Consider the following 26,686-nt stretch of genomic DNA (forward strand, 5'->3'; position numbering starts at 1 on the left):
ACATATAAAGATTATCATTAGTAATTTTCCAAGTCGGAGCGATAGCAAAAAGAACTTTAGTAGAAAGGAGTAAAACATGTTTAGTAAGCATATATTTGAGACTTGTGATTTCCGATGGCCGCTCAAACTTTTGAAGAAACCTCGGCTTTCAAACATCTTCCCTAACTGTCCGATAGAGGGAGTGAGAACCGCACCATCTGGACACACCAGAAACGGCAAGAGAAAACTCCAAGGCTACCTCACTGTGCTGTAATATTTGGCAAAGTTCCTCAAATATATTATACCAGGTTGCGAATGCAATGATTCTGTAAGAATGTGGTTGGAGTGACCTGAGTGGAACTGCAAGACTACATTCTACCACTGATTTCGAGAGGCGGGGAATAAAAGATCCGGGCTGGATCTCAGAACATTCTCTGCACAGGAGATCACCTACTGCTGTCAGAAGGTGAAAGGAAGATTCAGCGCACCGGTGGTTCAAACCTCCTCCCTTTAATGGTCTCCAACCATTTTTGTAGTAACAGCTACCTATGTTGATGGAAATATCCCAGAGCTACGAATATAATTAGAATTTTAATACTGACCACATCAGACAAGTTAACATGTTTGTTTTAAATATAAACTTTTCAGTTTTTGTAGACTGGGCTACACACAGGAAAACTACTTATGGGTAGCTCGAGAGCCACTCATAGCTCAAAAGCTACTCGTTGGAGACCCCTTATTATTCTACCAGAATATCATGTTTTAAATATCGTTCTATTTTCGCTCAGTATGCTGACACACAACCAAGTGTGAACTGCCACCTGCGGGTAGATGGAATATTGATCACACTAGTGGTACAACCTTAATCTACTGCCATGAGATAATGCACTGGCATCAGCAGTGCTCCTCTGATGTGGGCAGTGTTTGATCCAGGGCTCCCGCAACCCAAAAAACAGCAGCCCATGATCCTGGCTCAGTGAGCTGAACCCTTGCCACTGGCCAATGCCCTAATAAAAAGGCTACAGGATCAAATCTCGCCATCGTTGGTAAATTGAGAACCACAATTTTAATAATAGTAACAAATCTGATGTGCAGAGCCTCAGAAAAAATACAGAATGAAGTGATATGTAAAACCAAGTTCTTGTTTTCTTCAGAATGGTGGAAGAGTCTATCCTGGACAAGCTGCTTCTCTCTGGAACTCGCTATCAAAAAATCAGCAGTGTTGAAAACTATCCTTTGTTCTGAAAAAGACATTCTGGAATTTAAAAAATGTCCAGTAATAGCGTTACCAACTATTTTACCCCATTACAAATATTTCAGCAAATTATTGGGAGACAAAGGTAAACCTGCTTACCTCCAAGTAATGATTGTAAAAACATCTGGGAGTAATTTGCTCCAGTAGTGGCAGGAGGTTACTGAATTACCACCAATTATTATCCATTGTTGTGGAAGTGCTTCTAAATGCAGCACAAGTGGTTTGTCAGTCATGGTGAAACTGCTAACTTCATATATTACCAACACCATCACAATCACGGCCTTAATAATTGAGTTGTTCACCAACTAATTTAGCTTCTTATTTCCTGACCCTCTTCTGTACTGTCCAGAGTTGCGACAAGAAGCCTGACTTGTGGTTTGGGAAGCAAAAAAGGTTATTACAATTACATGCGTTAAACAAATATATTATCGGACTGTACAGTGTGGAGATTCGCTAAGCCAATCATAATGCTTAGAACCCTGGCTCCAACTACTGTTGTTCTATGTTCAGTGAGAGCAGGAAGCAGGGCCATGACGTAGGCAGTTGGCCTGTTTGTTTGCCTCTGAAGGATGAGATTAGCGAAATAGATGCTATCGACTGATCACCAAATAGCTATTAGGCATGGATAGCCGTCGATTGCCCCTCCCCTTCTGAAGCACTCACCCCTTCTCCTTCGACTTGGGCTTATAACTGCAAACTACAGTAGATATCACCCTCTGCTGAAGACATCAGGCACTGGTATCTTTCTGGGCAGTGTGTAATAAAGCTTTATTATTTATTAAGGTGAAACTAAGGCTGTTCCATTAGTAGGATGCTCAATATTGTTATACAGTTATAATATCCACTGTTATCAGGTGAAAGGTACCATACACTTTCCTGGTAATTGATTTTGAGGGGGAGATTGGGTTTCTGCCATGTGCACCACCTTGATGTCTTCGAATCTACAATGCTGACTTTTACCCCTGAGGGGCAGTTTCATTATCTAGTTTGAAGATTTGAACACAGCACCCTCTAGATGGGGAGCAACTTGCCTGAAGGCCTGATCCCTCACTTCCGCAGCATTGGTCTTCATCTGGAACGCTGTCGCTGAAATGGAAACCAGAAGCCAGGACAAGCACACAATTAATGCATCAGTGTTTATGACCAGTATTAGAGACAGAAGTCACAACAGGGCACTAACTTTGTATTCAATGGCTGTGACAGCGAACTCTACAGTGGGAGACAGTGTGCCTGGCCCTTGCTGTCAGATGATTCAATGAATTACAAGAATGTTACTCATTCGTTGAGGACAGGTCATACCTCTTTGGGCACAACTGACTTTTTAATTCCATAGGAAGCAATCGTGCACATCTCAGTGGGAGTGTCAACAGTCACAATCAGATTCACAGTTCTGAGAATTATGTCACCTCTACGAAGGGAATCTGCACCTGAATCGGCAGCTCTCAACCCAGAAAAGCCAGAGTCTGACGTCATTTGGAAGGGCTATAGAGTTGGCTAATGTTGGGCAAAGATCTTCCCTTATGTGTAGGATCTCTCCAGCACATGACATTCTTCATTGTGACATTGCATTGTCCTGTACTGTACCATTAGTAGAGTACTGATGGCTTCATGGCATTGAAAGTGACGTAGGGGATAGGCATGAAGAAGAAAGCTAAACACAAGACATAATTGGTGGTGGGAAAGTTGCAAGTTTTTTTTTGGCATCTCGTTCAAAAGTTGAGATGTGATGATGTGGATCAGGGCTCAAAACATGTGAGGCCCTCAGCATCAAATTGAACACAAGAAGGGGCCACATCCCTTCCGTTGTCTATGCAAGCAAGACAAGACCAACAGAGGGGGAAAGGCAGATCTCAGTGAACATGCAGACACATTGTCAGTTTTTTCTGTGAAAAGAAGAGCTGTGACATATCTGCCTGCCACCTGAAAAAAGGCGTATAAAACGACCTGGAAACAGTCTGAATAATTTGGAAGCTACCAGAAGTAATCTAGTGGCCGCATTCTAAATGATCTGAAGCCATGGCAAATGACATTTGAAAATACCCAGCTAAAGTGCATGGACAAAATCAAGAGCCAGATGTAGCAACTTAAAAATTTGCGAGGTGCAAAGTGCGAGTCCATGCGACTCGCAATTTGCACCTCGCAAATTGGTATGCAGTACGGTGTCTCAGACACCGACTGCAACTCGCTATGGGGTCGCAATGACCCACCTCATGAATATTCATGAGGTGGGTCGCAAATTGCGGCCCCATAGCGAGTATAGGCACTTGCAAACATGGAGGCCTGCTGTCGTCAGCAGACCTCCATGTTCGTGACTGCTTTCAATAAAGCAGTTTTTTTTTTTAAAGTGTAGCCCGTTTTCCTTCAAGGAAAACGAGTTGCACTTAAAAAAAAAAAACGAAACCTTTAGTTTCGGTATTTTTTCAGGGCAGGGAGTGGTACCTGGGACCACTCCCTGCCCTGAAAAAATATTTTTGGGTCCATTCACAAAGTGGAAGGGGTCCCATGGGGACCCCTTCCAATTTGCGAGTGGGTTACCATCCACTTGAAGTGGATGGTAACTGCGATACCATTTGCGACCGCTTACGCGGTCGCAAATGGTATTGCATACCACTCAGACTCGCAAATAGGAAGGGAACACCCCTTCCGATTTGTGATTCTGAAATGCATATTGCGAGTCGGTACCGACTCGCAATATGCATTTCTGCATTGGGAAACGCGTTTAGCGAGTCGCAAATGGCAATTTTTGCCGTTTGCGACTCGCTAAACGTTTCCTACATCTGGCCCCAAGTATCAAGCTGATCCATGCTGAGACTGCGGGATATGTGACAAGATGGAGGGGGACACGTTAAAATGTTTGTGGTAACTTTTCATGAAACCAATTAAGGGATACTCGATACAAATTCTAACACTGACAACTTTTTTTTCTAACAAACTTTATTGTTTTCAAGTCGTATATTAACATGTCAATGCAGACAGTTCGCTTAGTGGACATTACCTCTAGCTAATCCATAGTCATCATGTTGTACAGTATTAGTGAGGCCTTAATGCTGCTGCTATGTAAGGAGAAATGACAGGTTATACTGGCACAATTGCAGAGTTTTGAATGAATTTGTCTCTTGTATCCAACTATTAACACCCCGAAATGCCATCTCCTGCTCCCTCAACTTGGACGTCTTCCCGTATATACTGTTGTGGCCGAACATGTGTCTTTATAATTTGGTGATATAGTCAAAACTTATGAAAGTCTTTGAAAGGCGTGATACATTGGGAACATGACAGTATCAAGTGGTACAGTGACCTACACAGCCCCATGTGACAGTATCTGTCCCCTTTCACTGACGTGATCGTTTCAGCATCATAGACATTACCTGAATTTCATACATTCCAGGTTTTCCTTCCCGCAAGGAATCAATCAGTGTCTGTGCCTATAACATCCAGTGCTTTGAAAGACTCTAATATAGCATCTCGTTCCATGGCAATCAGTTTTTACCTCAGGCCCCCTTCACCTCTCAGCAAAGAGCCATACTCGGTAGAGCCAATGTATAAAATGCTTACCGTGTCCCATATTGTGTATCCCATGCACAAACGCATGGGTCAGAGGTTCTCTGCTGGATGGGGCCCAGTGTTTCTTCAGGCAGCGTGTAAGTTGGCGTGTGTCAGGAACAGAGAGTTTGGTATACTTTGTTCAATGGTGAAGTCAGTATGGTGCATTAGCATGCTATCTCTAAACAATGCTCCTATTGTCACTTCATCCTGCTCCCACGTGATCAGTTGAATGTCCGGAAGCACTCCAGTGGTCGCAGGGATTCCCACCAGTGGGATATTTGGAGCATACAGTATCATCAAGGTGGTGTATCTCATAGCCAGCCTCCAATACATGAGGGTGGAGCAGAGCAAGAGGGGAGTCCCGTTAGAGGCTGGGAATCCAGGGCAAACCAGGCAGTGCTATCTGCCTCTGTCTAATAATGCCCGTGTGTAGTCTATTTCCTGCAGGTTCCACCCAGCTAGCCAGTAGGAAAACCACTGCAGGTGGCCTGCTATACAGTAGGCTTTGAAATCTGGGGCTCCCATTACCCCTCGTTTCCGAGGAATGTTGTAATTTGGCTAGGCCTACCATTCGTCTACTGGTGCCCCACACCAGATCAATAAGTAGGTTGTTCAATGTCTTATAATAACGGACAGTAATCAATACCAGCACGTTTACAAAGTAGTATAAAATACGTGGTAGCATCACCATCTTGGTGAGCGCCAGTCAACCCAGCACAGAGAGTGGGAGTGTTATCCAAAAACTAATTTGTGACTGGAGAGAAATGATCCCTCTCTGTAGATTCTCACCCAATAAATCTGATGGTGTTCTATAGATCTGTATTCCCAGATATCAGAAAGTGGTAAGCAGCACTGGTATTTCCTCCTCACCATAAGGCAGTCTGTCTGTCATTGCATGTTATGTAAATCAGAAAGTGTATGATTTAGCACTGTTAATTCATAGACCTGACAGGGACTCAAAGTCAGAGAAAACCTGGGCTGCTCCAGTAAGGTTCCGTCGGATTTCCTTCGTGTACAGTATAATATCCTCAGCATATAATGATAATGAGTGCTTCACTGGCCCTATTGGTATCCTCCAGCCTACTGCTTTTTTTCTAATATGCTGTGCCAGGGGTTCTAAAGCAATTACAAATAATAAAGGGGACAATGGGCACACCTATCAATTACCTCAGGAGATATCATAAGGAACTGAGATGTACTCTCCCGTACGTGCTGGTGCTGTAGGAGAGGTGTACAATAGTCTGACCCACTGCGCATTTACTCATTACAGTTGCGCCACACATTTCATAACTCTAAACATTGTACCCAATTCTGTAATGTTTTTGCTTGTCTGTATGATTTGGTGCCTGGTCACGGGGGATGTGATCGGTCCAAGAAAGTGTCAAGGATAGCATTAAAATCCTCCCCCCCCCCCTCTGATCGAGGGATATGGTGCCCACTCTGCTACGGCAGTATATAGGTGTGTGAGGAATACATCTTGCTCTGTATTTGGGGTGTGTATACATCCCAACACTACTGGAATTCCATCCCGTGTACCCAGAAGCAGCACGTACCTGCCATTTGCATCTATTTTGGTGTCTTGGATAGTCAGGGGAATCCTGGAACAGATCCATATTGCTGACCTGCATGCGAAAGCAGAGCATGACGTATGGTATAACTGCCCCTTCCATTTCTTGCATAGTTTTTGGACCTAATGGTTGGTCAATTGTGTTTCTTGTTAATATACCACATGTACCTTATGACAGTGATATTGAGCTAATATTCTATGTTGTTTCTGTATAGACCCCATCCTATACATGTTCAGGTAAGAATTTTATAATGGTGTACCACTGACATTGACACTTTAAACCAGTAAGAAATATTGAGTCATGCTTCTGCCCGGGAAGGCTAAATCGATGCATATATGTTAATCTGGAAGATATCACATTTGTGTAAACAACGGCAGAACAAATCTTAATACTAGGTCCAGCAATTGGAACTTGCACGACCAAACCTGAAAATTAAAACCTATTCTGCAATCGCCTGCGGGGTTCTGGGCTATTCCACATTGAGCAATGCTATCTAGATAAATCCAATCATTCCATAATCAAGAATAGACAATATACATAAGGTAATTTGTCCCCTTTCATACTCCTTGTTCAGTAAAGGGCCACTCTGTATCAATAGGGTGTAGCAGGTGTTGAAGTCATCACTCCCCAAACTCTTATGTGGGGTATGGACCCAGAATGTTAGCTGGGATTTATTTCTGAACTCTCCAGATTGTCAGCCTGTCGATTCTGATGATAATAATGGAGACTAACCTCTGTCCTTCCACTCCTTCCTAGAATCAGCTCTCTTCTACTATATTATACATACATGGGAGGATCTCAGTGTTACAGATTGTTTGCTGTCTGTGGGGTGATGAGAGGGTAATAGTGCAACGCTGCCTTCAGAGTCCAAGCTGGATGCACCACTCGAAGAGGAGGCAGAGTCAGGGGTGCGGGGGGTCGGCAACGTGGGCCCCAGAACAAGGTTGCTGGTAGGATGGCTTTTCTCTGTCCCTCCATGACCTATAGTGGGGATAGAGCAGACCTCTCCTGCGGTTGTCGCTCTGATCCTCTGCGCCCTCTCTGTGGTGGTTGTCTCTTCGTGGATGGTGACATCTGAGACTCTCCCGATATTTGTGAGTGTGGGAAGTGGCGCTCTAACAAGTCACATATTGCATCAGGCGTTTAAAAAAAATGACTTTTATGTCATGTACTAAGCTGGGAATAATAGTACATAGGGGAGGCCTTCGTGAAAAGTCCGTGCTTGGCCACCCGACTGAGAGCCAATAGTCCAGAAATATGGAAACCCGAGCTTTGCCAATCATAATAGGCGTTGCTACTCTTATATTCTGGAGAAGGGTATCTCGATCTCTGTAATTTAGGATTCGGGCCACCATTGAGCACTGTGGCATTCCAGGATGTGGCTTCTTTGCAGGTACCCGATGAACTCTTTCAACCATAAATAAGGCCAATAGATCAGTTGGTGCTATCGCTTTTAGCCAGTCCACAACATATTTTGTGGATTTTTGTACCTCAGTCCCCTCTAGCAGTCCAATAATTCGAGCGTTATTTTATCCCACTCTACCTTTGGCATCCTCTGCTCGTTCTTGCAGTGTGTCTATTTGGTGCTGTAATTGGGTGACAATGGAGGACCCAGTAGTTTTTACCCTGTCAGCTAGTTTGTTATATTCGTCTTTGAGTATACTGAGATCAGAAGTGCTGGTCTCTAGGCACTGTTCTTTCACTGTTCTGGATTCATGGATTCAGCCATCTCACCTTCGCACACTTCTTTCCTCCCATCTTTTTCACCTTTCTCACCTCCTGTTCCAGTAGCACCCCAGTTGACCTCGTCCAAGCGCCTGCAGGAGCTGCCAGTAGCAGCTCAGCCTCCCGAGTCACAGCCAAAGCTTCCTCAATTGTCACCTGGTTTCAATAACCTACAGCTGCTTTCTGTGTTGCCTTTCAGCTTTCGGTGTCTCAACAAGCAGGAAAGCACAGCCCTCTCCGTCCTCACCGTGCATGCCCTTGGGTCCGTCTGACTATATATGGAGCAGAGATCAGATCTCTGTCTCCTTTACATGGTTTGTTTTCTTGTGGAGCAGGATAATGCTCCTGGTTCCGCACACACCGTGCTCATCCCCTGTTCTGCCTTTCTGCATGGTTGGTTTTGGGACAGCAAGGCCCAGACGATTTAGCAGAGCTGCCATGACAATGAACGTAACCCACCACTTTCTGCTGTTTATCTGTGGCACTGTGGTAAAGTGAGGGCGTTTTCTGTAGGCAGATATTCTTGTTGCCAGAAGATTAATGACGTTGGTGAGGCCCAGGAGCTCCCCAGCTATGCGTCCACCATTTTTGGCAGTAGGCCACGCCCCCCCACCCATGAAAATGCGAACTTTTTACCACTGTGGCTGACCTTTGGACTGTGGCAAAAACTGAACACCAGCTACACCCCTTTAGCACTTTGCCCTCAGGGTAACGAAGGTGAGCAATTCCAGGCAAACGTAGGGAGGTGGTGTGGGGTATAAACTCAATTGATAAATAATTGTACAGCCAGTTATTTTTTGAAAGAAATAGTATTTATAGGATATGGCATTTCTTATCTTATGAAAAATGAAATGAACTTTTGATTGAAGACATGAAGAAAAGGAGATGGAAACGCTTGCTATCCAATTTAACTTAAATGAAATAATACCAGTACACCCTGTGAGACTAAATGTGTTGCAACAGTTTGAATATTACCCTTAAAAAAATGCTTCCAAACCAAAAGGATAATCTTCAAATAATGTAGTTGGACAGTGAACATTCACTCCTTCAATAGAGAACTAATTGAACCCATGAGACACGCTAGATGGGAGGGCTTATGAAAAGGAAGACAGCATTAGAGATAGGAAGGGTAATTGAAGGATGGGATGGCAGTCAGATGGGATCTGTGAATAATTGATTGTAAGACATTATCATACTGCTTAAAAACCCAATAAAAAGTTATTGGGAAGAAAAATAAAAAGTACTTTACTTGAAACACACAATGTAATGCTGTACATAAAAGTCAGAGAGCAATACTACTGGTCACAGTGGTCAATTGAGGAATCACTGTGTGGAAATTCCAGCCAGTATTGGCTTTGGCTGATCCCCTATGCAAGGTATCATATAGATATAACCTACTACAATGAGAGGGTGCTCCCACCTTCTCTATACCCTCCCGGGTGATTATTGAAAGCAGCTGGGAATTTCTTATATTATTCTGTATGATCCTACCACCCATGGCATGCTTCATCATCGGATCCTCACCCACTACGCCTAGTGTGAGTGGGCGGGCTTGACGCAGTTTGTTAGTGAAGCACTTATGTTTAAAGGGATTTATGCCTGCTAGTTCCTCCCTACCTTCTTTATTTTGTGTACCTTAGGAAAGCTTAAAAATGAAATAGAAAGCTTAATTTATAAAGGTGTATTTTGATCCACAAGCCACAGGCCGGTCGAATTGTTTCAGCCCTACTCTCTGCCCACCTGATTCAGTGGGCTTTCTTCAGGACCACTCTTATCTCAATCCTTTTAGAATAATGGTAAATTTCACCACCTTGAACTACAAGAGTGTGGACTACTCACACTTATGCATGAATGCATGTACAAACCATGACAGGGTCTATTAACAACCACCCGGCAGGTTATAGAGAAGATAGGAGGACTCTCTCATTATGGTAGGATTAATGTACATAGGGAAGCTGCGGTTATGCTAAGGAAATGGCTTCTCTCGTCCTCTTAGTGTATATATAATCATTCAGATATAGTCACGACAGGATAGAACAAACTGCCTACCTGCGAAAATAGTGGGCAAGGATCTTCATCTGGTTTCACTAGTTACCCCCAAAATGAGCCCTGAGAAACATGTTCAAATCATCCCAAACCGCTGGAGGCTGCAAGAAGAATAGAGCCATAGTTTGATCATAGCAGGCCATCCAGTTATAAAGGCAGAGATGTTTTAAGGCATGGGCAAAGTGGACTCTGGCCAAGGGCCCCAGACTTTCGGGTTGCCCCCTGATAGAGCCAGCTCTGTTCTGAAGAGAGTCTTGCCCTGATGACCTTCAATAATTCTTAAACATATTGTTTTAATTACCGTTTTCCTTTAATTTATTTTCTAATGTGGGCTATACGTGTGTAGGGTAACGAAAGACAAATCCTTCACCAACGAAGCGTGTTTAGTGTAAGGTTTAATCAGGGATCCACGGCAGGCAGAGAAGCGACTGAAACGGATGAAAGTCAGCCTCCAACTGCCCCACAACAGAATACAGAACCTTAACATAGGAGTTCTATTAAAGGAACGGAATGGAACTAACAGAGTTAAATACTAACAAAAGGTAAAAGAGAAAAGAGGCAATAAGCACAGGCAAATGCAAACAATACATGAATACAAATAATAATAAATACCAATGCTACATCATCTTCCTCCTTCACAATGCAAAAGAAAAAACATATTAACAATGGAAGGAAACAGCAGCTAAACAAAGGTACATACAAATAATACCTAAACAGAGGCAAGTGCAACAATACATGAATACAAATAATAATAAATATACTAATACATATACTAATATAAGCAATAATCACTGTATTTCGACGGAAGCTTAACAATTCTATGGCAGCGTGTATGTAGAGATTCTACAGCTGGACCAACCGACGAGGATAAATCAGGAACATCCAATCCTTCCTGATGACGGGAAACAAAAACTTGATCCTTGGAATTACTTTGCATGGGATTCGTCCTGTCTTCTTTGTTGATAGGTCTGTCTATAAATATGCCGCTAGAAGTAGCCTCCTCCTCACGTCCAGCATAGACTTGTTTAAAAATGTCAGCTTGTAAAGGAGAAATAGGGATAATAGAGTTTTTATTCCACCACCCCTTCCCCTCTAAAAGTACAGCAGCTTTAGAAACTCTTAAAACCTTTACAGGTAAAGAATATTTGGAAATTCCTTTGGGCACTTTGCAAGGTTTTTTAATCAGGACATAATCATTCACATTAACTAATATCTCACACACGTTTCTACGAGAATCATAATTAAGTTTTTGAATACGTTGTTTCTCAGAGACTCTCTTTTTCAACTCATTAATATCAATCTTCACCTCCTTGTGAGGGATGGTCATCCATGATGGTGTTAATTTAGATCTAGATTCCCTCCCTCTAAGTAATACAAACGGTGAGAGACCTGTGGTGGAATGTGGTGTATTAAGATATGCCCACAGTTTTTCATTCAAAGATTCTTTAACATTACAGTTGGTGGCGATGGCGGTTTGAATCCCCTCTTTAAGAATGCGATTAGCTCTCTCCACCAATCCATTAGAGGAAGGACTGTATAAAGCTACGCATGAATGCTTTATGTTGTGTTTAACTAAGAAACCTTCTATTTTACTAGAAATGAATTGCACCCCATTGTCAGTGACAATGTTAGATGGTGGACCTTCTAAATAAAACATAGATGACAGAAATGCAATAACAGATTCTGTGTCAGTATATTCTACAAAGTCATAATATATCCATTTGGAAAAATAATCGATGGCAACAATCATGTATCTCATGTTCCTAGGTAAAGCGTTAAAAGGACCAGAAAAATCTACTGCAATACTCTCCCAAGCACCATTGGGAAACGGGATACTATACAAGGGTTTAGTCCGGCATTTCCAGTGCTTGTCAGACACCACACAAGAGGTGCACTGATCAACAAAATCCAACACTTGTTTGTCAATACATGGCCACCAGTATTTTTCTTTTAACCTTCTGCAAGTGGCTGAAATTCCTAAATGCCCCTCATGAGCAGCCTTTACAAGCAATGGTCTTAAATCATAGGGAGGAATGCACAGAGAGCCTCTCATGCACACCCCGTTCTCATATGACAATTCAGCAGCCAATTGACAATAGGTGTTGAGTTCCCCACAAAATTTCTGATGTTTGGGCCATCCATGAGTAATATGAAATTTCACTTTAGACAAAACTGAATCTCTAGTCATCGCAGAATTCCAATCATGTTCAGAAAAAAGACCATCAGATGATGAAGCTACCTCCAATACGCCAATGACACATTCAGTGTCCTCATACTCAGTATCAAACAAAGGTAAAGGCAACCTAGACAGGCAATCCGCCCTCACATCTTTCCCACCAGGAATGTATTTTACATCCAGATTGAACTCTTGCAACTTGGACAACAGTCTTACTAACCTTGAAGAGGCTTTACCTAGCCCATTCCCTCCCATTAGGAAAACAAGTGGCTTATGATCAGTGTAGAGGGTACAAGCCATACCCCAAATGTAAGTCTTGAACTTATGTACAGCCCAGACACAAGCCAGAGCCTCCCTCTCAATGGTGCTGTAATTGACTTCAGTATCTGAGAGAGATCTAGATGCAAATGCAATAGTGTGTTCACGACCATCCACCCACTGGCCAAAAACTGCCCCTACGCCCTTCATACTGGCATCCACAGCTATAAAGGATTTGGCGGACGATATAAATGGCTTTAATGCCGGAGCAGATAGTACAAGTTTCTTCACAGAATTAAAGGCTTCCATAACTTCTTCACTCCATTCAAATTTGCTACCTTTTTTTAAGAGGTTTCTAAGGGGTTGCACTAACATAGCATACCCATGTACAAATCTTGAGTAATATTTGCAAAGGCCCAAAAATGAACGAAGCTCATCTTTATTTGATGGAGAAGGTGCATTTAAAATGGCATCTAGGTTCCCCTGTTTAGGCTTAATACCATCAGCAGAAATTGAATGGCCTAAATATTCTACATCCTGGACCAAAAATTTACATTTGTCCTTTTTAATAGTAATCCCATGGTCTCTGAGTATAGTCAACACTTTGTCTAACATAATAGTATGTTCCTCTATGTTCTTGGTACCAAAATATGTAGGGTAACGAAAGACAAATCCTTCACCAACGAAGTGTGTTTAGTGTAAGGTTTAATCAGGGATCCACGGCACGCAGAGAAGCGACTGAAACGGATGAAAGTCAGCCTCCAACTGCCCCACAACAGAATACAGAACCTTAACATAGGAGTTCTATTAAAGGAACGGAATGGAACTAACAGAGTTAAATACTAACAAAAGGTAAAAGAGAAAAGAGGCAATGAGCACAGGCAAATGCAAACAATACATGAATACAAATAATAATAAATACCAATGCTACATGCAAACAATACATGAATACAAATAATAATAAATACCAATGCTACATCATCTTCCTCCTTCACAATGCAAAAGAAAAAACATATTAACAATGGAAGGAAACAGCAGCTAAACAAAGGTACATACAAATAATACCTAAACAGAGGCAAGTGCAACAATAAATGAATACAAATAATAATAAATATACTAATACATATACTAATATAAGCAATAATCACTGTATTTCGACAGAAGTTTAACAATTCTATGGCAGCGTGTATGTAGAGATTCTACAGCTGGACCAACCGACGAGGATAAATCAGGAACATCCAATCATCAGGAAGGATTGGATGTTCCTGATTTATCCTCGTCGGTTGGTCCAGCTGTAGAATCTCTACATACACGCTGCCATAGAATTGTTAAACTTCCGTCGAAATACAGTGATTATTGCTTATATTAGTATATGTATTAGTATATTTATTATTATTTGTATTCATGTATTGTTGCACTTGCCTCTGTTTAGGTATTATTTGTATGTACCTTTGTTTAGCTGCTGTTTCCTTCCATTGTTAATATGTTTTTTCTTTTGCATTGTGAAGGAGGAAGATGATGTAGCATTGGTATTTATTATTATTTGTATTCATGTATTGTTTGCATTTGCCTGTGCTTATTGCCTCTTTTCTCTTTTACCTTTTGCTCATCTTCCTCCTTCACAATGCAAAAGAAAAAACATATTAACAATGGAAGGAAACAGCAGCTAAACAAAGGTACATACAAATAATACCTAAACAGAGGCAAGTGCAACAATACATGAATACAAATAATAATAAATATACTAATACATATACTAATATAAGCAATAATCACTGTATTTCGACGGAAGTTTAACAATTCTATGGCAGCGTGTATGTAGAGATTCTACAGCTGGACCAACCGACGAGGATAAATCAGGAACATCCAATCCTTCCTGATGACGGGAAACAAAAACTTGATCCTTGGAATTACTTTGCATGGGATTCGTCCTGTCTTCTTTGTTGATAGGTCTGTCTATAAATATGCCGCTAGAAGTAGCCTCCTCCTCATGTCCAGCATAGACTTGTTTAAAAATGTCAGCTTGTAAAGGAGAAATAGGGATAATAGAGTTTTTATTCCACCACCCCTTCCCCTCTAAAAGTACAGCAGCTTTAGAAACTCTTAAAACCTTTACAGGTAAAGAATATTTGGAAATTCCTTTGGGCACTTTGCAAGGTTTTTTAATCAGGACATAATCATTCACATTAACTAATATCTCACACACGTTTCTACGAGAATCATAATTAAGTTTTTGAATACGTTGTTTCTCAGAGACTCTCTTTTTCAACTCATTAATATCAATCTTCACCTCCTTGTGAGGGATGGTCATCCATGATGGTGTTAATTTAGATCTAGATTCCCTCCCTCTAAGTAATACAAACGGTGAGAGACCTGTGGTGGAATGTGGTGTATTAAGATATGCCCACAGTTTTTCATTCAAAGATTCTTTAACATTACAGTTGGTGGCGATGGCGGTTTGAATCCCCTCTTTAAGAATGCGATTAGCTCTCTCCACCAATCCATTAGAGGAAGGACTGTATAAAGCTACGCATGAATGCTTTATGTTGTGTTTAACTAAGAAATCTTCTATTTTACTAGAAATGAATTGCACCCCATTGTCAGTGACAATGTTAGATGGTGGACCTTCTAAATAAAACATAGATGACAGAAATGCAATAACAGATTCTGTGTCAGTATATTCTACAAAGTCATAATATATCCATTTGGAAAAATAATCGATGGCAACAATCATGTATCTCATGTTCCTAGGTAAAGCGTTAAAAGGACCAGAAAAATCTACTGCAATACTCTCCCAAGCACCATTGGGAAACGGGATACTATACAAGGGTTTAGTCCGGCATTTCCAGTGCTTGTCAGACACCACACAAGAGGTGCACTGATCAACAAAATCCGACACTTGTTTGTCAATACATGGCCACCAGTATTTTTCTTTTAACCTTCTGCAAGTGGCTGAAATTCCTAAATGCCCCTCATGAGCAGCCTTTACAAGCAATGGTCTTAAATCATAGGGAGGAATGCATAGAGAGCCTCTCATGCACACCCCGTTCTCATATGACAATTCAGCAGCCAATTGACAATAGGTGTTGAGTTCCCCACAAAATTTCTGATGTTTGGGCCATCCATGAGTAATATGAAATTTCACTTTAGACAAAACTGAATCTCTAGTCATCGCAGAATTCCAATCATGTTCAGAAAAAAGACCATCAGATGATGAAGCTACCTCCAATACGCCAATGACACATTCAGTGTCCTCATACTCAGTATCAAACAAAGGTAAAGGCAACCTAGACAGGCAATCCGCCCTCACATTTTTCCCACCAGGAATGTATTTTACATCCAGATTGAACTCTTGCAACTTGGACAACAGTCTTACTAACCTTGAAGAGCCTTTACCTAGCCCATTCCCTCCCATTAGGAAAACAAGTGGCTTATGATCAGTGTAGAGGGTACAAGCCATACCCCAAATGTAAGTCTTGAACTTATGTACAGCCCAGACACAAGCCAGAGCCTCCCTCTCAATGGTGCTGTAATTGACTTCAGTATCTGAGAGAGATCTAGATGCAAATGCAATAGTGTGTTCACGACCATCCACCCACTGGCCAAAAACTGCCCCTACGCCCTTCATACTGGCATCCACAGCTATAAAGGATTTGGCGGACGATATAAATGGCTTTAATGCCGGAGCAGATAGTACAAGTTTCTTCACAGAATTAAAGGCTTCCATAACTTCTTCACTCCATTCAAATTTGCTACCTTTTTTTAAGAGGTTTCTAAGGAGTTGCACTAACATAGCATACCCATGTACAAATCTTGAGTAATATTCGCAAAGGCCCAAAAATGAACGAAGCTCATCTTTATTTGATGGAGAAGGTGCATTTAAAATGGCATCTAGGTTCCCCTGTTTAGGCTTAATACCATCAGCAGAAATTGAATGGTCTAAATATTCTACATCCTGGACCAAAAATTTACATTTGTCCTTTTTAATAGTAATCCCATGGTCTCTGAGTATAGTCAACACTTTGTCTAACATAATAGTATGTTCCTCTATGTTCTTGGTGTGTATTAGAATGTCGTCCTGAAAGGCACATACATTATTAAAATCACTAAATAAAGAATCCCTTAATTTCTGGAAAACACTCGCTGCAGAGGCTAACCCAAAAGGAAGTCTGAGATACTTATAAGCTCCAAAAGGAGTCACAAAAGTAGTGAGTTCCTGAGAGTCTACACTAAGAGCAATCTGATGATATGCTGAATGCAAGTCAATAGTGGAGAAAAATTTAGAGGTCCCGAAACTAGCAATCATCTCTTGTATACGAGGTAGAGGATGACAATCTACAATTATGTTTTTGTTTAATGATCTTAAGTCCACACATAGCCTTAACTCCCCATTTTTTTTTTTAGTGATAACAATGGGCGAAACCCACTCCGAGGAATCCGTAGGGGTAATTATGCCATCTTTGACTAATTTCTCTAAAAGATCTTTGAGTTGCCCTCTGACAGAGATAGGGACAGGTCTTGCTTTATGAGCTACAGAAATGGCTCCATGCTTAAGCCTAATGCAATGTTCGAAACCTTTTACTACCCCGATCACGTCAGCAAATACTTCAGGGTATTTCATAGTAAAAATTTCCGAAATATTGGTAATGGGCAGGCTGATTTCTGATACTTCTAAAGGTATTTCCCCTAAGACTATAGGATTGTCAAATCCAGGACGTAAAGTTATGCCTAATTTAGCAAGATCTTTCCACCCTACGATATTTCTACCATCCACAGCTACATAAATCTTAGTCACTGTGCTCCTACCCAAGATAAATAATGTAGATGAAAAATATCCTAGAAGATTAATGTCATGGTTCCCAAACGCCTTGGGACTAATATCTGCCTCAATTAGTGTTTTATTTAAGGGCCAATGTCTGCGGTAAGTGGTTTCTGCAATGATGGTGATGGGTGAACCAGAATCAGCCATAGCAGAAATTTCAATAGAATCAATAACAACCTGACAAATGGGCCCCTTAATATTTCTAACCGTAGTAACATCCACAGTTAGTACAACATTAGATATAATATTTGTACAGTCATTTACACCACCATCCTCCACCTGGTCACATTTAGCATATACATTACTGACTTTAACTCTGGCATTATAGTTAACAGGTTTGTAATTACGGTTATGTTGCCTACAAACAACCTGAAAGTGGCCAATTTTCTGACATCTCAAGCATTTCTTTCCCAATGCTGGACACGACTGATTGTTGCTTAAATGATTGTGTGACCCACAACGGAAACATATTGGTACATTCTTACTAAATTTTGTAGTTCTCTCCTTTATATAATTAATATCAGAATCTGCTGTCATTTGGTTAACCATTATGCCTTCAACATGTCCAGAAACTAATTTGGAAGTAACAATGGATCTCTCAATGGCTTTAGCTATGTCTAATGTCTCCTCTAATGAGGGATTACGACAAGCTAACAACCGTTCCTGAATTTTTTTTGAAGAACAATGAAACACAAACTGGTCTCTAATGTGTAAGTCTACTTGATTGCCAAAATCACATCTGGCAGCTAGCACACGTAAGTTAGCCACATTCGCATCCACTGTCTCATCTACAGATTGCTTGTACATTGCAAAATTGAATCTCTCCAAAAGTACATTGTGTTCATCCGAGAACTGCTTCCCAATCCTTTCTTTCGCCTCAATGTAAGTGTTCCATGTTGTATTATCACCACCACTTTCATCAGGTGGAGAGATCATGGGTAGGTTGTCAAAAACCCGTTGACCAGCCACACCAAGGTGATTAAAAAGTAGAGCTAATTTCCTTGAGGGAGAAAAGTCGTTGGCATCTATTGCCACTAAGTAATTCTCGAAAATTCTAATCCATTCTCTCCACTTAATGTCCGGTTTGCCACTCTTGGTTAAAAATGGTGGAGGTTGTACTACCAAATTATTGGATGCCATGAAGAGACAGCAGAATAATGCAGGTAATATGCTTGTACTGTTGTGACAATGCCTTCTTTATTTTAAATATGCTTGAGTTCAGATTATATTGTTAAGATATGGGATAGTATATCAAATAAATTGCACTTCCACTCTTCCGGCCTCCTAAAATCAAATATACACGTGGTGTACGTAATTCGGCAAATCAAACTTCCTAGAAATGTACTGACGCGTTCGTATAAGCAGAACACTTTTCCTTTAAAAATCCTCGCTAGGTGTAGGCACGTCAGTATCCTAGGAGACCACCACAATGCCACGACGTCAGCAGGGTGAACGCGCTAGTATCCTGGGAAACAGCGCGCGACGGCACGACGTCAGAAAATGCTGAAGACAGGCGCTGCGCGAGCACGGCCGTTGAAGCTCGTGACAAAAGGCGCGTTAAAAATGCATACAAGTAAGTCTTAATAATGCGCATAAAAAACCGCAAAACGCACACGTTACCAATCACCAAGGTAGAGGGTGAAGTCTATGCCGGTCGGTGAATCCCTGGACAGGCACCAACTCCGTTGTGGAACTGCTCCGCAAATTATCTTGAATGTTGGGTTTTCTTCGCCCCACTCCTGGTACCAAAATATGTAGGGTAACGAAAGACAAATCCTTCACCAACGAAGCATGTTTAGTGTAAGGTTTAATCAGGGATCCACGGCAGGCAGAGAAGCGACTGAAACGGATGAAAGTCAGCCTCCAACTGCCCCACAACAGAATACAGAACCTTAACATAGGAGTTCTATTAAAGGAACGGAATGGAACTAACAGAGTTAAATACTAACAAAAGGTAAAAGAGAAAAGAGGCAATAAGCACAGGCAAATGCAAACAATACATGAATACAAATAATAATAAATACCAATGCTACAACGTGGGAGTCTATTATAGGAATTTTGCAGAGAAATATTGTACTTGTTCCATGCAACATCCATAAAATGTTTTTTAGCTCAAACCAGGACCTCACATATGCGAAATGGGAGGATGTCACCAAGATTATTTATAGAAATATTACTAAGCGACTGCTGTGGTACAATATTAAAAACACACTATCTCTGAATATTAGACATAAACACATTTAGAATTTGAACCAATGTGACTGGGCACTGTTAATAACATGGCCAAAGAGGGCATGATATAGCTGAAACTGTATCATAAATTCAAGGCTGTTCTGAACAAGGTCCCTCCAAAATGCGTTTGGCCCAGTGCCCACAAAATCCTTAAGATGTCCCTGTATAAGGGCAGCCATTCAGCTCTAGCCTATAGCCTCCAGCGAAATGCCAGGCTCATGTGTGCTTTGAGTTTTATGCTTATGTACCCCCGCTGTATTTCAAATATTCATGCTTTGAATGTGCATAATTCACATGCCTCATTTAGTATTAATTGCACATGTACAACATATAATTTTTTAATAGGTTGATAGTACAGATATTACTCATCTACTGTATAAGTATGTATGCAATTTATAATGTGTGATACAATTTAGTGACTGTGCAACATAATTAGTTTGCAAATCTTGCATTTAACATCATTCATCACAAGGTCTAGTCTTTTCATTATAATCAAACCATGCATTTAATCCCAGTATAGATATATTAAGCAGACAAGTATGCTTAGTTCTTCCTGGAGGCCTTGTGTGAGCTCTGCTGCAAACATCCCTAGCAAAGGCTATTGGGTCCTCAGTGACAGGTCCTCATCAGTATGGAAATGCCAAAATCGAGCCAAGTCCTTATCAGCTTTGGAATGCCATAACTAAGACAGGGAGCAACCTTGCCAAGTACAGAAGGTACTGGCAACAGTTGTGTTGTTCACCTAAGGTATATGGGTGCATGCCATCTACGAAATTTAGAAAGACAATTTAGTGCTAGAAAGTTTAGCTAGAAGGAAGAAATTGGTTACTAAAGACTGATTTAATCATTTAATGCAATGAATTATTAAATACAATCACAATGCTGCAATTTTTTTTAAATATCTTGTTTATTAATTGCATTGATGGCCACCATTTTTTCATTTTTATAGTTATATTTACTCATATAATCTGCACAAGATTAGGGTATTACTTTTTAATAAAACCTTTTAAAATATATGGTGTGGATTTCTTGTGTTTTTTTCTATCCAAGATGAAAAGAGTTTCAAAATTCGCTAATGCAATAAATAATATTGTAGTTAAACAGGAGTGACTTTGCCCTGTGCGCACCGTCCTCAAGTAATGCTTAGGTGGTTTGTGTGTTAGAATCCACGAGATTCCTTGGCTTGTGTGGTAAATTGACGAAGCTTGCTCTTTGCCAGAAGGATTAGGGTTTCTAAAACTGGGACACATTTTCTTCTAATTTGCAAAATCTTATATCTTTATCACTCTTGGTGGTGAAAAACCCATATGCCCTACATCTTTCTAAAAGAGTGTACAATCAGGTAGCCTGATATCCATGAATGGGAATGGATTTCCATTTAAGAGGCACTTTTCCAACATGTCCAGACATCTTTTGTGAGCCATGTCTTCAATTTGCAGTAGGGTTTATTTGCTCCCACTCTCGAGGCACTAATTGCACCACCACCATTGCATCTTGCACTCTGCGCACCATCACTATTTGCGTAGTGTCCTAATGTCAACAACGTCTAAATATGATGCAAATTACCTCATCTCTCAATACAGTCAATACTTGCTGTTCCAGTTCAAAGTCTGCTTTAGTACCCAACTCTTAATGAGGATATCGGTGCCTCATCTTTATTAAAATGTGTACTTACGCTACATTGTCTGTCGGTGGACACCCATTTCGTAATTCTGTAGCAGACTGTGTTTGCTGTAATGTTATGTCCATACAGTTCTGATGGTAAAAACTTCATAATGCTTTCATTTTAATCACAGTGATTGTTACATAAAAATGTCTACATCTTTTATTCTTTTTGCACTTAATTCCCAACTTTTTTCATCATATCTCTTGATATACTTCTCTGAGATAACCTTTTAATTTCTACATCTATCTTAACATTTGAATTATTTCTTCTCTCAGCTATCAATCATCAGACATTTTTCATTGGACTACTTTTATTGTCACTGCAGTTGAAACAAGACAAAAAAACGAATTCCTCTGATTGTACATAGGCGGATGAGACAATCCATGGCTTATCAGGTCCAAATAATGCCTCAATGAGGCATCAAAATTGCATGAATCTACCCCTTTTGCTTAAAAACATTTCACTGAGGGGGGCATGGCCAATCGTCATGGCCATGTGAATGTGATCCACTGAGGCTGTGTAGTGCACAATGTAGGCTTGAGAAATACAGACCCCCTAAACTTCAGCCTTTGCCACCCAAATGACGGAATGGAACAGATCAGGGGAATAACCAGGGATGTGAGCCACATGGTTATAAATGAAATAACCCAGAGCATCGCCAACAAGACCAATAGTCATGGAAAGCAACATGACAGTGATCGGGGCCGACCCGTGTCTGCGATTGAGCAGGCGGTGGCCCTCATGATAAACATCACCTGATTTGGGCACCAGAGCCAACAAAGGAACCTCTGTAGGAGGTGGGGGAATCAGGCAAGGACTGCCTACACCAAGGGACAACCGACTGCATCTTTGCCTGACTCAGCAATGGTGACCAGCATAGAGTAGACCTACATGTAAATGCATCAGCTGACCTAGAGGTTTGATTCGAGACGGCCGGAGTGGTGAGGTGAGTGCCATAACTTCTGCTTCTCACCAAACAAAAAATGCTTCCACAGAGGCAGCCCTATCTCTTATCCCATCACCTGTACCGGGCCCCGGAGCACCTTAACACTTTAATACCACCATTTTATCAGCAAGGACCCCCAGCCAACTCACTGGCCACAAACATTACACTGGAGAGACCTACAAAATAAAAACCCATCTCACTAAGCCCAGAAAGTAGAGACACTGATAGAGCTTTCCTCCCCATTGAAGCAGCACACGGCAGGACTCAGAGGGCCAGCCTTAATGAGCATGGGGTGAGGTCTAGGCACCACCATGCAATAGCCCTCAACAAGAAATCAACACATAGCCCCTTGTGCTGCTGTCTGCCCCCCTCTCTGGAATGGATGTTGGATCTGCCTTAACTATGCCCGTTCAGCCCTTCCTGGGCACCTCCTGGCAGTAGCAACCCGAGGTCTCCTCTGACATGACACCCCGGTAGCCTCTAAGCCACCAAAGAAGATGCACTCTAACGGGATATCCAGCTACTTCATCCTGACGGAGTCAAGAGACCCATGCGAGGATCACAGCCACAGTGCAGCAATGGAAGACCTTCTCTCCTCCCTCCTCAACTTTACAAAGGAGTTCAGAGAAGAACTAAATAAGATCTCACCTCCTCTCTTGGAACCCCCAAAGTGGATCTTAACTTCTGGCTGTCTTCCATACAAGCGGACGGGGACTCAGTGGGCACACGACCACTTGACCTTGAGACAAAATGCCAAGAACTAGACCAGAGACTGAAATCGTTGGAGATTACCATGGAACAGCTACAGATGCAGTGGCAAGCCTCCTTACTAAAGTGCGAGGATCAGGAATACCGCTCCTGATGTGACAATATGTGCATCCGCGGCCTGGAAGAAGGGATTGAGGGACCATACTTAGAGGGCTTCGTAGAGGGCATGTTCTCAGAGCTCCTTGGAGAAGAACATGCAGAAGTGAGAATGGAGAGGGTACGCAGAGTGGGTCTGCCGATAACTGGAGAAGGGAAGTGCGCCAGAGACATCCTTGCTAAGTTGCACTCGTTATGTTACGTTACACGGTTTATAGAGCGCATGGATACCCTCGGGTTTCCCAGCGCTAATGGACCCCAACCACAGAAAGTACACAGGAGGAAAAAGACCAGATCTAAAACAACCATGTTTTCAAAGCCTTCCGAAACTCAAGTTCATGATTCATCAGCCGAAGTTTAAGGGGCAACAGATTCCAGAGATTGGCTGCTAAGAAAGCCAGTGTAGACCCACCCCATCTGACTTTCTTTATTTTAGGTGTAGTTGCTAAAGCTATTGTGGCGGATCTCAAATCTCTGTTCGGCTTGTAAAAAGTGGCCAAATTCTTAAGGAGCGGGGTCCTCTGTCATACAAAGATCTATGTATATGACAGAGGGCCTTGAATTTGATCCGTTGCTCTACCGGCAACCAGTGCAAGGAGTCTAACCCAGCTTGCACGGATGACTGTCTCGGGATGTTCAGCAGTAAACAAGCTGCAGCATTTTGTACTCTTTGTAATTTCTTCTTCACATAAGCTGGGGAGCCTAAGAAGAGGCCATTCCCATAGTCTAACCTTGATAGGATGACGGCCTGCTCAATAAGTCTTCTTGCCAATGCCGGTAGGATGGCAAAGACCTTCCTAAGAAGTCTAAGTAAGCCGAAGCAAGTTGTTGATATGTGCCTTACATGAATGTCTAACGTCAAGAGGGGATCCAAGCTAATCCCCAAACTCTTAATCTGCTTTTTGGGAGGCGGGAACTCACTAAGTGCCAGAGGACAACTGCGAAGGATTCCAGGTCTAGGTTCTGGCCCCTAAATCATCAATTCAGTTTGCTCCACATTTAATTGCAATTTACTCTGGGTCATCCTGCTAGAGACTGCTTGCATGCACGTGGATAATGCGACTCCATCCGCGGTCTCATTAGTAGAAAAATAGACCACCAGTTGGGTGTCATCAGCATAGGACACCGACGCTAGACCAAATGATTCTACCAGGGTAGCCAGCAGGGCCATATAAATGTTAAACAGTGTCAGACTCAGGGCAGAGCCCTGAGGTACACCGCACCTACACTGTAGTTTGTCTGACAGAAAAGATCAGTCAAGGACCTGAAAGGATCTGTCCTGTACGAAGGATATGAACCAAGCCAATGCCTGATCCCTAATTCCAATATTCTTCATTCTCTGGATCAGAACTTGGTGGTCTACAGTGTCAAATGCTGCACTCAGGTCCAGCATAATCATCACTGTAGTATGACCCTGGTCAACCCGCTTCCTGGCTTCTTCCATAACCGCAATTAATGCAGTTTCCGTACTATGACCGGCTCTGAAACCCATCTGAGTGGGATGGAGCAGCATATTCTCTTCCAAAAAGGTGGAAAGGTGTAGATTGATATATTTATCCAAAATCTTGGCAGGGGTAGGCAGTAGGGAGATAGGTCTAAAATTCTTCAACACTGTAGGGTCAAGAGTGGATTTTTTTAGTAACGGCTTCATTATAGCATGCTTCCATAGGCTATGTACTAGTCCTTTGGATAGTGAATCATTAAGTAGTTCTGTTAGCACAGGTATTATAGCTTCCGCCCCTTGAACAAGTATGCGCGGAGGAGCCGGGTCCAAGGGGGATCCTGATTTAAGAGCACTCAAGAAAGCTAATACCTGAGCCTGCGAAAAAGGGGTAAAATGAGAGAGGCAGGCTACAATGTCGGCAGTAGGATTCTCCTCCTCCTCAACAGAAGGACTATAATCCCCAAAGGTAGCATAGATGTCCAACATTTTTTGGTGTTACTATATTCTAAGGAGGCTTCTTTAGGGTTGTCTTCCACAGGAGTTTAAAGGATATCCTTTAGGACTTGGAAAACTACTTTAGGAGAACCTGCCGCCTCTTCAATTTTCTGCTGATAAAAAACCCTTTGTGCCACCTTAATCTCAGAGTGATATCCCCTCATAGCCCCTTTGTATGCTTCCCTGTCTGTTGGATCATAAAATTTTCTCCAAGTCCTTTCTAGTTTTTTCACTTCCTTTCTTTAGGAGAAGTAGTTGGGGTGTAAACCATGGAGCGCTAGCCTTCTCACGCGGGCCACATTTTTTCCTCCAGGGAAGAACTTTGTCCAGGCTATCAGTAATCCAGTCATTGAAGGCCACTGCTTCGGGTTCCCCCTTGTCCATGAACCAAGACTTACGTGAAACCAAGGTAGCTAAAAAGTTATCTCTATTCAGTTTATTCCATGATCTCCCAACCTGTACAGGAGGCTTGGGTCCCTTTTCCACTGTGTCCGTAACTAATTCAATAGGAATTAGAAAATGGTCGGACCAAGCCAGTGGAATAGGGGACATACATGTCAAGGCAGGTGTATTACTAAAGACTAAATCAATAGTATGACCCCTTTCATGGGTGGGGCCCTTAACAAGTTGGGTCAAACCCAATGCCTCCATGCCACCAAGTAGACGTCTTGAGCCTGATTGTTCAAAAGTCTCAGCATAAATATTAAAATCTCCAAAAATAGTAAAACCAGGTCTAGAGCATATAAAATCTGCGGTGCAATCTAAAAGAGAATCTAGAAACTTCTCCGATGGGGTCTGGGGGGTGATATAATACAATCCCTGAAAAGGTATAAAAGGGGTTAAGAGCAAAAGAGAAGAACATACCTTCCCCTTCCACTAACTGAAGGGGCTAGTAGGTAAGGTTAAGGAAGTCCCTGTAAATGACTGCAATTCCCCCTCCTCTGGCCATCCCTCTGTCTAATCTGGCAATTAGATATCCTGTAGGCAATGCCAGGTTAATGTCAGGGTCCGAACTTTCATTCAGCCATGTTTCAGTTAGAAACAAGGCTGTCAGAGAGGCCTCAGTTAGTAATAAATTAATGTCCAGTTTATAGGCGGCCAACGATCGTCAGTTTGTGTAAAGAAAGGAGGTGCGAGGTTTACACCCCACATCCATACAGGCCCCCCTGGGATCAGATGTCCAATGGCAGGCGGGGCAGCGCCACGTGTCTCTGATGGCTTCTATACATGTAATACAATCTATCCTACCTAATGGTCTCAAGTCATACAACTCCTTGGAAGAGTAACAATAAGTAGGTAGTGCCTTTGTTGATACCACAGATGAATCAGGGGGACAGGCCCTCAGGCCCGACCTGGCGCGGACGGGCGCAGGAGGGCTTGCCTTTGGCACGCCTTTGGCGCGTCCGCTGCGCGCTCGCTGCATTGCGGCTATTAAAGCCTGGGAACCGGAACTCAGTGATCTAGGAAATACTAGACCGCTGACCCCTTCAAAATGGCTGCCGAAAGAGGGACAACTGCCGTGGGGAAAATGGGGGGCGCGAGCCAAAAAGACAAACCCAAATCGGGGTGTTGAAAAAAAAAAAACAGTATGAGGACTGCTGGACCAATGCAATTTCAGTATAGGCCATTTTTGCTCCCCTTGGGGGCAGATCGGCCTATTTCTA

At 42.1% G+C, this 26,686-nt stretch overlaps 1 protein-coding gene across 1 annotated transcript in view; it reads left to right on the forward strand.

The window, feature by feature from the left end:
- The window catches only part of LOX (lysyl oxidase), a 134,185-nt gene that overhangs the window by 2,300 nt on the left and 105,199 nt on the right, over positions 1 to 26,686 (forward strand). The window lies entirely within an intron of this gene.

This window comes from Pleurodeles waltl, chromosome 1_1 (genome assembly GCF_031143425.1).
Source record: "Pleurodeles waltl isolate 20211129_DDA chromosome 1_1, aPleWal1.hap1.20221129, whole genome shotgun sequence".
In the NCBI taxonomy this organism is placed as follows: Eukaryota; Metazoa; Chordata; class Amphibia; order Caudata; family Salamandridae; genus Pleurodeles; species Pleurodeles waltl.